General features: G+C 41.1%; 1 long non-coding RNA gene across 1 annotated transcript; it reads right to left on the bottom strand.

Annotated features, from left to right (window-relative positions):
- Nucleotides 1-4,415: 4,415 nt before the first annotated feature.
- Nucleotides 4,416-6,625, bottom strand: LOC129202318 (uncharacterized). Its single transcript, XR_008575681.1, has 3 exons — nt 6,569-6,625; nt 6,200-6,238; nt 4,416-4,478 (listed from the first exon to the last, which is right to left on the bottom strand). It is a non-coding gene; the product is annotated as an uncharacterized LOC129202318 (long non-coding RNA).
- Between the last annotated feature and the right edge of the window lie 10,158 nt (nt 6,626-16,783).

Here is a 16,783-nt window from a genome sequence, read left to right as displayed (position 1 = left end):
GCAACATATCTGACAACTCTACAGGCAACAACAGAATAATAATAATAGGAAGCTACTTTTGGTTTGTATATTGGATAACTAGTCCTGATAGCTGGGAAGAGTAGAAGAGTTTACTCTCAAATAAGAGAAGAAAGCTGATCTAACAGGAAGACAAAATTACAAACCCTATAGGAAAAAATATGATGGAGACAAATGGGGAATGTGGAATTAAGACCTGTGAAGATGACGTCGTGCTCAGTAATAAAACTGTGGTCGTGGAGGTTGGCAGGGGCTGCTGTTGCTCAGGGACTGGCTGGGCATCAGTCAGTTGGTGGTGAGCAATTGCTTTCTTTTGCACTGCTTGTTTTTCTTGTTTAGGGTTTTTTTTTCCCCTCTCTGTTGTTTTTTCCTTCTTTTTTTTTTTTTGTTTTTAATTATTTAACTGTCTTTATCTCAATCCACAAGTTTTCTCACTTTTACCCTTCCAGTTCTCCCCCACATCCCACGGGGTTGGGGAATGAGCAAGCGGCTTTGTGGTGCTTCGCTGCCTACGGGGGTTAAACCAGGACACCATTCCCAGGGCTTTGCTCTTTGCCAGTACTCTGCTTTCTCCCCCAGCCACACTCTGCTGCTGCTGAGGACAACAGCCACAGCAATGGACACTGATGCGGGGGGTATATCGGCACCTCCATGCACTGCTTCTGCCTTCCCACCCAGCTGCAGCATCAGGTGTGCACGGGGTGGCCACACACTTGCCAACACATTTTTTGCATGCAGACTCCAGGCTTGTTAAGGCTTTTGTTAACACAGAGGTCTAATAAGGATAATGCCCGTTCATCAGCTTTTTCCCCAATCTTATCTTCCTTGCTTGCTCCTCAACCACAAAAATGCCTGTTCTTCAGACACTACTTTGTCACTCAGTATTTTACATGGGAGGAAAGAGAGAAGGAAGAAATTGTTATTATTTTACTGTTACCTTTACAATACGGTAAGCACGTGCAAGGTGAAAGGATGAGCAACAACAGCAGTACAGCTGCAGCTGCTGCCTGCGCCGCACATCCCCTGTTCAGCTTGCACTCACACAGCCTGTTGATTTGGCTTCCAAAAAAATCCCATTTAAATAATTGCGTACAAAAAAAAGAAGCTGATTTGCACTGCGCAACGCTAGATGTCATTTGATTCCACCAACCTGAGAGGTTTCCTGCATTGCACGGACACCTAAGGGAAGAACCCACCGTCTCTCCCTCTCACACATGCAAATGATGCGCACCCACAAATCCCCATCTCTCCTTTCTGGAATAAATTTATAGCATTAAACTATAAGCATCTCCCAGAATTTTTAGAAAGACCTGAAGTCCAGAAACTGAACTAACGAGATGATGACTGTGTAGAAAAGTCATTGGTGTTATTTCATTATTAGTCTGATTCTTGAGAGGGACAACAGGAGTCCCAGTCTGCACTAACTGGGTAAATTATCTTAACGGGAGCAATGTCTGTACACTGAAAACAGGATTTCACACAAAATACTTTCGCTGCGGCCAGCCAGCCACTGGACGGCTTGATGGCTGTTTAATTGATTGAGCCACCTTTCCTGTGGTAACTAAATAAGGAATAGCTCCACATGACATTATTAATTCTCTGAGCCTCCAATTAATTTCTCTACTTTGTTGCCCTGCAAGTGCTCAGCCCTCCTCCCCACTCAATAAATAAACGTCTGGAGAGCAGACAACTTGCCGTTGTTTGTGCGGACTGCCAGAGGATCCGGGGACCACGGCAGAAGTGCTCTCTGCCATCCTTGCCCGCATGTGAGGGCATTTCTTTCCGCCTCAGCGTGCACAAGGGTGCGCCTGAAAGCAGCCCCCCTTCAGCAGCACATGCAAGATGAAGCTTTTGCTCCGTCCCAAATCGCCGCCGGGAGAGCGCAGACAGCCCGGTTTCAGCCCGTGCCTCCAGTTCTGCCGTCTTCCCCCTGCCCTTGCTCCTGCATGCCGGGGCCTCTCGCCGTGGGAAAAGGGGGAGGAGAGGAGAGGGAATCGCAAAGGACATCTTCAGGGAACAACAAGACAACCCTGCGAGCGTGCCTCAGCCTGAGCTGAGCCCTCCTTCCCGTCCCGCGCTGGGGCAGGCACCGGTCATTCGCTTCCACTGACAGTCACCGTACGTGTCTTCTGCTGCCCTGCCTCCGGGAACTGCCAAGTACTTGGTCTTCGGGCAAAATATGTGACAGAAAGCATTAGATTTCAATAGAAAAGCATCTCGATTGAGTTTATTGTGAAACTTTTCAAAGTTTTTGGAGGAAGAGTCATGCAACTGAAAGAACCGACCTCTTGTAAGACAGAATATCCTCAATTTACCATTGGTTTTGGAAACGTCTTTCCAGGAAAGTTACAGATCTGAGCTTAAAAAATGCAGACCTTTCAAGAAAAATACACATTTTATTTTATTGTTTTATTTTATACCCCAGTTTTATTTAAACAGGTTCTTAAAATAATACTGTTGTTTGAAATGCTAGGTACATCTCAGTTTAGTTTAAAATAATTTAAAGAAAAAATATAATATACATAATTATACAATCTTTTAATATTACTTAGTTCCATCAACAGCAAAATCTAAATCTGAGGTCCCCATATTATTAGATGCATAAATCTGCACCTGTCATGCTCTGAGCTCCAGCTCTGTTTGCAGAGTTCTGTATAATCAGGATTTTCTAAGACCTGACAATGGAGCATTTTTCTCTTCAAATTTTTTCTCTCATAAGGCAGGCAAATGATTTTAAAAACATGCTATATTTTGCTATTCCTTGCACTGGTGAAAATCTAGACTAACCTGAAGTGAGTTTCGTCATCCAGGATTTTGAAAGCAGCTATACCCTTTCCCATTCCTGGCTTACTTGTTTTCTTTCTCACCTTTGCAATGCTTCACTTCTGGTCTCCTATAGATGATGTATTTTTTATAACTCTTGCAGATATAACCTTTGTGCTGTTGCTAAGCTTGTTTTCCAAAATCACCCTAATCTGCAATCGATACCTGTTCGTTTTCACAGCAAAACTTAGTCACTCAAAAATGGTTTCAAGTTCCCAGCTTCAGAATTACAATAAAAAAACCTATGATGTCTGTTTTCTTCCACAGATACCTGAAATATTGCAAATTTAAAATTGCATATTGAATTCACTCGTACTTAAAGTCATGCAAGTACCTTTAAGTTTTTCCTGGGTTCTGGTCTGCAGAAAACATCTACAGAGTGGCAAAATTTATTAACCTCTGTTTACTGATTCAGCAATAGCAGTAAGGGTTCATATTCTTCCTTCCTGCATTGAAATAAATTAATAGATTTACTCTCAGTTACACCAGTTTAACACAAATCACAAAGCCTGACCTGAGTATGTAGCATCTCAGGAGAATCTATAACAGAAAAAAATCAAAAGATGAGCTGGCTTTCCTCCAAGAGGGAAGCTAAGTGCCAAAAGAACAGGCAATATTACCAGCATTAACATGTTTATAGCTTTTTATATTCTCAGCTGTGCCCAGGATCTGCTGGGTATAGCTAAGGAAAACCTGCTGCACAGAAATCAGTTTTGATCCCCTGACTCTGGATCTACTTCTACCCCACTCCCAGTTCCAGTTCTGTCAAAAGACACTTAGGGCCACTCAGATTTTATATTTGCTGGCCTAAGACCTAAGGGAACATCTGCTAGTCAAGGGCTACCCCAGCACAGCAGAGCCTCCTCATTCGTAGCCCCCCCCCTAATCCTGTCTTTGGGCGAGAAGGCAGGTAGGCCTGAAATCAGGTATGCTGATCCTACACCTCTAACACTAACGCTGTCTCAGGTGAGGGCCACTTTCTGTCCTGCTGGGGCAAAGCAAGGTGTCCAGACCCCAGTGAAGGAACTCACCCCAAGCTCTCCTCTGGCACTACAGGTAGTCCATCAGATGGGTCATGGAGGATAGCTGAAAGAAGAAATCACTCACCAATGTTGGAATTTGCAGAGCACAGTCGCCCCTGAAAGCTTCTCACAGACCATGAGGGTGTCCATAGTTTTCACCATTCAACTCAGTTCCACATATCAGGGATAACAAACTGTGGTTTGGAATACCTGAGCATTGCAGTAGGAACCACTGGACTAATTTTCATTAGGATTGCTTGAAGATGAAAATGAACAGTTGAATTTTACTCAAGCAGACATTGGAAGCAAAAAAGAAGCTGGAGTAAGACTAATTAGAAGCCGGACTGGTCCAACTCTTCAGCAGAAGAGTCTGCATGTCTCTAGAGCACGGCCACTGCTGGCTACCACAGCAAGCCATGCTACACTTACGTAAAATTATGTGAGTAAAACCATTTATTCATTTGTTTTAATTAGTTCTTTATCATCATGGGGAAAAAATACTATTATACTTACATTCTCTTTTACTCAAAAACTTCTGAAAACTTGTTGTTACTTCATCCTCACACAGACGTTTTACTCATAATGTAATAAAGCAAGCAGAGACTTTTGAAGATTCTGTAATGGTTTGAAAAATGAAATGTTAAAATTACCTGAAGTTTGAACTGGGATAATCTCTGAATTTTAATTCCTAATTATGCCATTAGATAATTTAAGACCATTCAAGAAGACCTATTATCACCTACTGCACACACAGCATAAAACTGGCTTTCGGCTGTCAAGCAAAACCATCAAAATCAGATAGTAAAGCATATCCTGCAAGAGGGGCACAGTGTTCCTCCACAGTGTGGGCAAAGGCAGAGAAGGGTTCCCCATGGTAGTCTATAAACACACTTTTAATCGTGGACATCATGATGGCAATAAGGCTTGAGAACTTAAACCAGTCTGTCTGCCATCCAGTGCTTCCTTTCTCCTGGACATCTCAGCAGGAGTCCTAATTAGACAACTCTGGTTAGCATAAGCCTGTGCAGGAAATGACATAAGATGATCTAATGTTTCATGGCTATGTGACAATAATAACTTTCAGTCATCCAGAATCTGGATATGAACAGGTCTGCAAACAAAGTTCTCTGTACTCCTTAATTCTCTAAGGCACCTACTCCCCCAGCCAATTTTAACACGGTGTGTACCATCACCACCTAAATTCAGGTTAACTCCTAATATATTCAGTGGGAGTAAACAGACTCTTCAAGAGGGTGATTTCTGAGGAATAATGTTTAGTTTACACCAGTTTACAGAAAGAAGCATTTAGGCTTGAATGTTATATTCCAAGCCTAAGTTGTAACTCTTCAACAAAAGCTCTAACAAAAGGTAGACTACCTTTGGTGACTTGGTGCCCTGCGTTGTTACACAGCAAAGTCAGTGGGGAAATTTGGTGTGCATTAAAGGCATTAAATTCCCCCTGCAGAGCACACAGCCTTTCACTTGGTGAGCTTAGAAACAGTCTGTGGTTAGAAAGTTATCCAGCCCCAAAATCTGAAAACTAGGGTTCAGGACAGGCACAGAAGCCACGTACGTGTTACTACTGCACACGATGCAATAAAATTGCTGGAGAACGCACCTTTGCAAATATTTTTCCAGACAATAACAGAAAATTCTTACAAGTGATTCCAAGCCTTTTCATGCTTAAATGGTATAAATTTGAAGTAAGTCCACTGGAATTCATGGAGCTCCAGGGCTGTAAAATCTGTACCAGTGATCAGAGACTCCAATTTATTCATTTTTTGGCATATCTACCAAGTTTTCTTTATGTATCTGACTAGACTTCTAGGTGTAATTTAACCAAGAGAATAAGCATTATTTGAATTTGTAGACTAAATGATTGCATGTCCTGGGAAATATTTCTGGCAGGTGCACTTTCATCTAAAGCAGATTTAACTGGGGCATCATTGCTAAGATTGTTGGCACCTGGCTCTTTATTGTATAACAATCTAGTAAGAGTTATGGCAAAACAGAGAATCGGTTTTGGAGCAGATAATGTGCATTAGACTCTGGGTATGTGTAAACCCAACATATCCAGCTGCATTCTAGGCATTAAAGAATTATATATACCCATTGGAAGTGTACCACGGTTCTGGCAGAAGTTCAAGAATCTCTGAATTTATATAATCCCCAGAAGACTTGTTTAATAACCAAAGTGGGGAAAGAAGGAAAAAAAAAAAAAAAAAGGTTAGCAGAGCAGTCATTTTTTTGTTCCTATATAACAAGGTCTTTTTTAAGCAATGAAACTGAACTTTCACTATGAAAGCCCTAAATTACCTTTAAAAGACAAAACTTACAGAAAACCCATGCTGGAACAATCCCAGGAAGAAATTGGTCTAAAAAGCAAAACAGAAAGTTAATGAGTTAAAGAAAGAGAAAAATACATACTATTATATGTATATAATATCAAATGTATTTGAGAAGGGACATAAATCAGAGACCATAAAACTGATAGCAGTCAGAAAACAATTAAGTACAAGAGAGTGCCATAATTAATTTGTGCATCCTATAAGTTAACAAGTACTTTATTGGTATAAACTGTCCATTCCCAGTATGTCAATTGAAATGAATGCATTCTGTGCTGAAAACTCATGCCAGTTTCAATATCCTCTTTATTTCACAAAAGTTAGTAGAGCTGCTGCAGCACAGGTTCTGGTATGACTTACTCTGCTTTGACTTTGCATTTTTCCACAGACTCAAGTGGTTTTGAGAGCAGAATCGGCCCTTGTTGCTAAAGTGGCAAATCTGTGTAGCGGGCACTTCGCACCTGAGATAGAGACAGATTAATTTCACAAGATACATCCTCAACTATACAAAGCCAAGCACATGTTTTGTAGCAGGATCTCACCAATCTCTTAAACATCCTGGGAGTCTTGGGGGCCTGGCAGTGGTCACCTTGCAGTGACCCATGTTGGATTCAGCTCCTTTAAGTTCAAAGTGTTCACTGCTTCTCTCTTCTGGACACCTTTTAACTTTCTTCCTGGTTCTTTCTTTGAGGCTCACTTCAGCAGTTGCTTTTCCGCTCTCAGCTTTTACATTACTTTCTCTATCTGTCCAAGGTTATTTTCCCCAAATCTCCAGTTCTGTTTCCCATGTCACATAACAGCACATGCCAGCACCTACACTTGACTCTGCAAGAGAAAAATGCTCAAGAAAATGTTATTATGCTAATTATAGCCCATATTAGCTACCACCTGTTTGTCCCACCTTCCTTGAAGGCCCTCTTGTAATAAATGAGACCATTATCAACATCAAGGCCTGGCACATGTCTCTGCCATTTAAGGCTTACTGGATGGTGGCCAGTAATGGAGCCAACACTTCCTGGTGGCCAAGACAGAGGACTTGTTTTTGACTAAGACAGGAGGCACCTATCCAGTCTTGGTCCATGCAACAGGCTGTCACTTTGGTGCTTTGCTTGCCTCAACCAGTAACAAGCCATTTTTACATCAGTAGACACACGTAATTATTAGCATTATTAGCGCTATTAGCACCATTACTAAGATCACAATGAGATCCTACAATGATGCATTTAAGATTCCAGCAGCTGTGGGTGACCACCCAAAGAAAACCCCACCAGTGATATTCCTCCTTCTTTCAATTCATTCCAGTATCTGCCACTGTGATATACAATTATCAAGGCCATTCTGGCTGCTTCCATAGCATTTCTAATAGTTATTGAAAATTTGCATGTTATAATATTTCTTTTATATGAGACAATTCGTATCAGTTGTGTTTGGGGTTATATTTTGATACCGGCTACAGTATTTAATGAGTAATCAGCTAGAAAACACAGGTGGTTTATAAAAAAAAAAAAAAAGACGGCGTCCAAGAACAGCTACATTGGAGCCAGTAAACACAGTTTGACTGGAAATGTCATTAATTAAATCATATTCACACATTGTTCTGAAACACACATATCCTTTCCATACACCAGCTAATGCTATTTTCTTCTACTTCTGCAGAGTGATCTTAAAATGACACACCAGGCAATCACTTAACTGAGGACTTGATCCTGGATAAAAGTGAATAGTTTCCATCAGGTCTCTACTCGCCACTCTTTATCCTTAGCTGAATCCAACACAATCCTTCTGATCTCAGTGGGGAGGGCTGTCTCCACCTCAGCGCATCTGCTGCAAGTGCCGGATGCAACCAAGAAGAAGGGAGCATAATTTTTTATTTTTTTTTAAATTTCTAATACTTTCAGTAACACGTGATATTTTCATTTGTTTATTTCCAGACAAGCAACACATCTCCTACCACGCACTGTTCCAGTACTACAGCTTGGCTATCGTTCAGTTAGAAGGACTCTGAGATCTTGCACAACACTGCAGCCTCCAGCTAACTGGCAAGGGCTCCAGCACTCATCCTACTGACTTGCCCGAGTCCCCCAGTTCCTGCTCCTCTCAATGCCATGGCCAGCAAGTAGGATCAGCCAGCTTTCATATATGAAGCAATTGTGAAGCCAAGTTAACTATCCTGTGTCTAGGGTAGACAGATGTGTCATGTAGCCTGAGTGTTGAATATTGGACAAGCTTAAGCTTTTTTTGGATTTTATTGTTATATTTCCAATATTTTTTCCTGTGGGTTTCATACCTTGGCCAATCTATGCCACTCCTTATCTTTTATTTAAATATGTGCTGGACCCTGACTCCTTTGTCAGAGTGTCTTTTCAACTGGGAACTATTACCTTTCCCTCTAAACTTCTCACAGGTGTGTAGGTTTAGTCAGGTGCATCCTACACTCAGTGCTATACATCTACCAGCAACCAAAGGAAACCCTGAAACCACAGAATTGAAAGTACTTGTACTCAAACAAAGGCTAGCGATGCTGTGAGGTTTTTCATTTTCTCGGTCCCAGTCAGGTTTTACTTTCATTTTACTGCAAAATAAAAAATCCTCAGCTTCATTAATATCTTTTCCATGCAGTTAAATTTGAAAAAAATGAATATTTTTTTACTGGTCTTTCTTCCCTTTCTCCCTTTTAGCTGGTGGGGCTGGCCTGTTTGACATTTCTAAGAGCTCTCATCCTCTGAAACACCAGCATGTGGGGTTTTTTTTTTTTGGCTCTCTGTTACTTAGTCTCCAATATTTCATTCTACCAGGTGCAACAAGCATGCTACTTTATCCATCTTTTAAACATTTGCTTCTAATGTACGGCTGGCTACCTGGTGGTGTGTAGCTGACACTGTCTTTAACATGCCTTGAATCCATCTGTCTGTTGGACCATATGGTTGTAATTTATTTGGCAGCCACGCTCCTAATTGCAAATGGAGCATCCTCATGTCTCTTCTGTTCCAGGAGATGCAGCAGTTCCTCATTCTAGCATTAGGATTATTGGGAGATTCATATCTCAGGCTTTTCCTTGCTGCTTTACAACTTCTTTCAGAGCCATCTTCAGCATTCAGCAGCCCTCCCTGGAGATGTCCAGCAATGCAAAGCCTTTGTGCAAACCCTAATGCCAGATGCAATCATTTCTAATTTTTCCTGTGACATGCAGACCCCAGTCATAGCCAGTTTCTGTCAGAGAAACATCTGTCCATTCGGCGCCTGAGCAGCTGTGCTGGCTCTCTTGCTGTAAGTTGGAAATACTTCTGTCAATTGGTGAAACTATCACAAGTTTGGGATAAGAACGGTCCATTTCACAACCTGCTCCATAGTCCAGAAATTCTCTAGTGAGTTTATTACTTTTGTATGTGGACTGCTGATCACATAAGTTATACTCTTCCCAACATATATCTCCTCTTATCTTAGACTATCATGCACCACTCTGTAATCTTGTCAAGGCTTTGTTTATTCCTGAATTTCCCTGAGGATGAGCTCATGCTATCAACCTGATTTGTATGTTTCAGGCACTGTCCAGTTTTCATATGTCTACAGACTTATGACACCCTACCACCTTCCATCTCAAACTGTCCCCTTCTACTAAATAAGAGAGGGTTAGATCTTGTGCTTGCAATACTATCTTGTCTAAGCTCTCTGTCCTTCTTACTTGAGGTGATGGACAGGCCATCTCTTAAAGACTTTTTGGACTTGCATGCTGAAGCTAAAGGTGTACTCTCTGCTCACTGTATGCCCTTTTCCACCAGATCAAGAGCCGGTTCCTATGCAATCTGAAACAGGATCCTGGCAGTGGTTGATCCACCAGTGTGTCTTTTAATGCTGCCACCTGTCAGCCTGAGCATAATGTGACAGCAACTTTCCCTTGATCATTTTGCTAATACCTACACTCACCATCACGTACCCCATGTCAGGCATTCCCCCTCCACAGTAATCTGGCCCACCTACAAACCAACCAAGGTATCATCTGCTTTTTTTGGCTCTGTTACATTAACAGTGCCATCCAAAAAGTATGGTTTCTGTGGTTTTGGTTTGGGTAGGAAGCACTCATGGTCTTTCACTGGTTTTGCTTCATCCATTACCAAATCAAAGACAGAGACAGAAATAGAGACAGAGACAGATTCTGACCTCCTATTGCGACCTCTTTGTTCAGCAGAGCCAGTGACCACTCGGTTAGCCCAGGGTTTGATGCATGACCCTTATTAGCCTTTCCCAACAACAGCTGCATCACCAGGTATGCCACAGCTATGACTCTTGATATTTCATAGGTGACCAGATGGGAAGGATATACATTTGAAGCTTGAATTGCTAACTTGCAGTTATTTCCAACCTCTTTTATAGCAATGTATGAGGAGATAACTGCCCCTATTTCAAAACAAAGTTATCTTAGCACTTGCACCTTCCTTACATTCAGAGAAGGAAATTGTGATCCTTCAAACCTCTAGTCCTGGAAGGTTATCTCTCTCAGTTCACTTAAGCTTCAAGCCCACCCAGAAATGCCAAATCTGCTGCCAAAGTGATAAATGTGGGTAGTGAACAGCTGAGATAAAAAAGTCCATCCTGTAACTGACAAGCTTTACTGGAACATACACAACTATGCAGAGCTAAGCGGTGATATGTAGCCTCTGTTAATAAAATCTCACCAGTCTGTTGGCCAGATGTCCTGTGAGTCTTGAGAATCTGGAGATGGTCTACAGCAGAGATCATGCAGATTCAACTCCTTTAAGTTCAAAGCATTCACAAGTTCAAAGCATTCACAAGTTCTCTGTTCTGGTCACCTTTTATAATTTTTTTCCAGTTCTTTGTTTAAAGCTGGTAATGCCTCCGCTTACCTCAGCAGCCACTTTTCCTCCCTCAGCTGTTGCATTCCTTCCTTTATCTTTCCAAGGAGGCTTTTTTTGGCTTTCCTTATCTCCTTCTGTTTTGCTTAGGGAGTCTTAGATAACACAATGGCAACAGCTACTCTTCTTCATTAGGAGAGAGGGAGGAAGGTTCAACTGTAAATTATGTTAGCTTATGCCAGCTACAGGCTACTTGGCCTACAGCCTACTGACTTAAAATTAATAATAAGCTAATTTAAATTTAGCTTTAAATTGTTTAAATCTAGTCACACTAACTCATTACTAATAATTCTTTACTTCATCAGTACTTCAACAGATATCAATAGCTTTTAAAATCCAAGCAAATCGTGACTATGAATTCTGTTTATCTGTTTTTCTGTAGTAATATTTAAAGGATTCCTGCTCTACAGATGCAAGATTTTCCTTTACATAAGCATCATTCATGTTCTGTCATGTCATGTCATCTGGATGCTTTATAACTATTTCTAGCTAGCATTTCATCCAGTTCATCTAATGTAAGTTTTATTGACTTTCCTGGGATCATCCCCAAATTTGCTACTATTCTCTTCCTTTGTGTGCTGGTTTTAATCAGTGGCAGTTTCAATCTGAGTCATGCGTCAGTGCTGGAAGCTTTAACCAATATCCTCATTACTGGGTGTCTTTGCAATTCCTGGGTGTTCTCTCACACAGTCCTGGACTTTTTTTACCTCTTCCTTTGAAAAATTGTTCCCTGACAGTATTCCATCTTTATTTGACACGAGTAAGATCAATGCAGTGAACTAACTCCCTGACATCTTCTGAAGGGAGGACCTATACAAAGAAATTATTCAGGGTTTTGGCAGCCTGTTCATCTGTCATAACCATTTGTTTAATTCTTTGAAAGCTGGTAAAAGCCACCACTTCCTCTATAAGTTTGCTCTTCCTAATATACTTAAAGGTTTCTTGTTGCTTGTGCTAATGCCTCTGTAGAGTGATTCACCATAAACCATTTAATTAGGGAAAAAAGTGAGTCTTTAATTACTATGTACTCCAGACAACACAAGGAAACAATTCAAATATGTAACCACATGTTCAAAAACATGGAGAACAAGAACATGACTAGGAACAGCCACCATGGATTTACCACAGGCCAGTTCCGCCTGACCAACGTGATAGCTTTCTATGATGAAATGATTGGCACAGTGGGCAAGGAGACAACAATAGGATAATTTATACGTTGACTTTAGCAAGGCCTTTGTCATGGTCTTCTATGGCCAAATCAGTGACATATGGACTGGATAAGTAGATGATGAAGTGGACAGAAAATTATCTGGACTGGCAGGCTCAAAGGGTTGTGATCAGTGGCACAACACCCAGCCAGCAACTAGTTACTAGTGGTGTCCCTCAGGGATCGATACTGGGGCCAACATTGTTTGATGTATTTATTAAAGACCTAGAAGACACTCTCAGTAAATTCACAGATGAGATCAAACTGAGCAGAGCAGTTGATGAGCTGCAGGTAGAGCTGCTATGCAGAGACTTGGACAGGTTTGAGAAACGGGCTGGCAGGAATATTATGAAGTTCAAAGAAGCCAAATCTTCCAATGGAGATGAAACAATCCCATGCAATGGTACAAGCTGAGAAAAAAACTGGAAAAAAGCAGCTTTGCCAAAAAGGACATAGGTGTCTTGAACACCATCAGCAGTATGGCCTTGCAGCAAAGGTGGCCAACACGTGCTAGTCTGTTCTAGCAGAAGTGTAACCAGGAGGTTGAATCAAGTGATTCTTCCTCTGTTTGTCATTAGTGAGATCACATCTGAAGGACTGAGTCCAGTAGAGGTTCCCAGTAAAACACAGACATACTGCAGCAAGGCCAGTGAAGGACCATTGATATGGTTGTGGCTGGAGCACAAGACATATGAGGAGAGGATAAGAAACCTGGCTTTGTTCTACCTAGAGAAAGAAGGCTCACTGAAGCGTCTTACTGCTATCTTCAGCTTCCTGATGGGAGGATACAGAGGTGAATGGTGGTGCAACCAGAGGCAACAGACACAAACTGGAACATGCAAAATTCCCATTAAAGATTAGGAAAACCTTTTTCACTACAAGGGCAGTTAAATAATGGACCAGGTTGTCCTGAGAAGTTGCGAATCGTCCATTTTTGGAGTTGTTCAAAACTTGACTGGATGTGATCTTCAGTGACTTGATCTGTTTGGACCTCCTTCAAGCCTTCATGCTAACCTCCATCTATAAATATTATACATCCACTCTGGTAAGTACCAGACTGTTTCCACTTTCTCTGACATCTTCCTTTGCAGTCCAGAGCTCCCAAATGACTCCCATTCCTGTAACATGAAATCTTTTTCAATGGCAGCTGTGCTAGACAGGAACTGGAAGGGATGAGATGCTGCACCCCATTAATAAGATTCAATAGCTTCTGAGAAGCAGGTGACTTCTCTGAGTCAGAAGTTGGGTGCTTCTCAGCAGCTGTTTATTATATATAGTCTCTCTCTATATTGTACCTAAATTAAGATGGTTCAGGTATGTCTTCTCCAAAGCAATCATATTTCCTAGCTGATATTTATGCTTAGGCTGCATCCTCTCCCATTACCAGTGATCAGTAGCAGGAGAGTGGTGGGATAGTGACATAGTTACAGGAGTTCTCCTTCCCACAGTTCAGATCTCGTTCAGACCTCCTCTGGTCTTTTGACATTTTCCTCTCAGGCACCCCACTGTGACCCCTGAGTTACTCTGAATTTCCACTTTGGCAATTGAGAAAAAAACTGACTCTTGTGTTGCATCCATTCTCCCTCTGATGTTATGGTCTCTTTTGAGAGGGGACAGAGACACTAGGTAGCTCCTAATATTTACACAAGTTGATTTTTTTCCCCTCAGAATAAATTATATTAATACAAATCCTCTTAATCAGCTCCAATTCTGAAGGGAAAAAAATAAACTTCCCATGTATACTCACACTTATACATTGTCCAGAAACAAAAAAAATAGCTCTCCACTTCCTCAATGGTGCCTTTAAAGTTGGCATTACAATTAGCAAATCAAATGTCTCCTGACATGAAGAAGGGAAAGAAGTTATCCAAATAGAGTAAACAAGTGGTTTTCTCTGCAGTGGACCCCTACTGATTTATATATCTCAAGGGGGAAACCTTCCATGGGTATTCTTTCATGGCCTTTAAGGACAGTAGCCTCCCCTTGGGTGACATTACCTAAGAGGGTTTCTTTCTTCCAGAAGGATTTCTATTTTTCTGCAGAAGGTATAAGAATATAGTGTCTGTAAGACTTCTATCCCTTTATTAAATTTGGTAGAAATGGGTTGCTAGATTGAAAAATGAATTGGGCAGACAAGCATTAAGGCACTAAGGCACGTGTATTCATGTGCCTTCACAAACACAATACACACACAGGTGCACACACATGTATATGCCTGTTACTATATGTGTCGTTTCCTTAAGCAAGAAAAATAAAAATGCCTTCACAGACACACATAAAAAAAGTCCAACAAATAACACTCATCCTCTGCACTTTCATTAGATAAGATTATTTTCCACAAAACAATAATTTAGGTGCAATTATTAATATTTCACACACGTAGACTATGCACCGCTTACTAACAGAGACTGCACACAACTATGCTATAAAACTCCAGGAAACAAGAAGAAAAGCAAGGTAAATCACCACCTTTTATTTACGTTATTCGTACTCTTCCAATTACGAAAATCCATTTAAGGGATGACGATCCCAGCAGGATTACAAAGGGTCCGTGTCAGCACTTCCAGCTGTTCCAGCCCTCCCCAGCAAACACATGCAATTGCTGCTCTCAATTACTCCGTGTTCATTGCAATAACTCCCACTTCCAGCTCCACACCTAGCTGGAGAGGACTCCAGGCATTAATATCCTCCTCTGCCCCCACGACCTAGGACAATATGGGATAGGCCACGGTACCACCTGTGCCTGCTATCAAACTCATACTTCTAGCTGTGCCCAGGAGGCAAGCATTAAAAATAGTTCACAATATTGACAGCTCTAAATCAAAAATTCATGGGAGGCTCCTTAAGCTTGCTCGGCTGTGTTTTCACTCAGTAGTTTCCAACCTTTTCTGTGCCCGTGCATATAAGCAGCCCATCACACCCAGCCACCACCGCATCTTCCCTGCTGCCTGCTCACTGCCCTGACCTTTTTATCTCTGGTACCTTGGGACCATCCACCTCAGTCGATGGAGGCTGTGGGTGGTGACATCCATACGAACCAGACCTACTGCTGGCACGGGGCTGAAAGGTTAGCTTCTGTGTGTAGAATGGAAAAAGCTGAAGGTCTTGAAGCAAGTTTCAGCAGTAAAACTTAAACTGATGTAGAAACTGACAGAGGGGAATCACTGCAAATGTGTATTGCGAACGCTGTCATATCCACTTAAACCTAGCTTGCATCTTCTTTGTTTGTACCAATATCTATCAATCCAAACCAACATTTAGTCAATATAAAAGGATATTCGTGAATAGATTTCCACAGATTATCTAACAGTGTGACTGAAAATTGGCTTGGTTAAACTCATGTCGGTTTTGAGGCTAGAACAGGCATAAATTGCTAGTATGATCTTTCCGACTGCCAGAGTACAAAAATTATATATTCTAAAGAATACTAATCATCTAAAAGAATTCTAAAATTATTCTAAGTGAAAATTATTGTCTCTTTGGGAGATGAAAGTTATAGAGGCAAACTTCATTAAAATGCATAATTAGGTACAGGAAATACAAAAGACTGATCATAAAGCAGCACAAACTAAAGCCCTGAACTACTGAAGGTATTCCTGAAGGATTATCCTAGAGTCTTAAAAAGGTGATTTGGATTTGATCAAGAGATTTTAAACCAGTGAAGAAAATGAGGAAAATTTAGGCTGCAGTTATGCCAATGGGAGCTTGGTAACTTAAGTGTTAGAAGAACTTTGTTCTGCGTTTACACTATACAGTGAAATTTGTACATTGGCATTCAGGATCAAAGCAGTACATATGTAACTTTAACTTAGATTTATCTGCTTTTCTGTAATTTCATAGTGTGAAGGGTGTTCTTCCTCCAACCTTCCCTCAATCCATCAGCTCCCTCCTACTCAAGTCAACACCAAAAGTTCAATTTCATTATTTTTCCTTTAAGAAGTCTAGGGCAAGAGAGATAATGAAAAGAAGCTGCACTGCTGTATTTGTACCTCAGTGTATATCCATGTTGCCGTGTTATTATCCTTCTCTTTCTTCTTGCGCATTGCCTGTTATCTAGCTTTCTAGCATATGATGGACATTTCTGTCATTGCAAATGCAGCTCTTAGGACAAGGTTCTTGTTTTGTAAGGTGCCCACCATATTCTAAATGCTCATAAAAATAGGAATGATAATATTGTACAGCCTTACCTGGCCACTTTATCTTAAATCCTTATCACCTATAAGCAACAGAGTAAGTCTGGGAAGTTAGCGGGGAGCTTAGTGCGTAAAAGGCTTGATAATTAAAATAGCAATTTCCACCAGTTTCTCAAAAATGAATTAAACTGACACACAACATAACACTTTGTCTGTCAGCCAATTAAAGTAAGTACAGTCATTAGTTCAGCTGTTTACAAAGCTGTAGCTTCACTCCATGCTCCGCTAAAAACTTCTTTGACCATCAGGCTAAGACAAAGCCTGCTGAAGTTAGGTCAGACAACAGCAGTTCCAGAAGAGAGAT

Source organism: Grus americana, chromosome 2 (assembly GCF_028858705.1).
Source record: "Grus americana isolate bGruAme1 chromosome 2, bGruAme1.mat, whole genome shotgun sequence".
NCBI classification, from domain to species: Eukaryota; Metazoa; Chordata; class Aves; order Gruiformes; family Gruidae; genus Grus; species Grus americana.
Note: the sequence above shows the minus strand (reverse complement) of the source record. Positions and strands in the feature narration are given on the sequence as shown.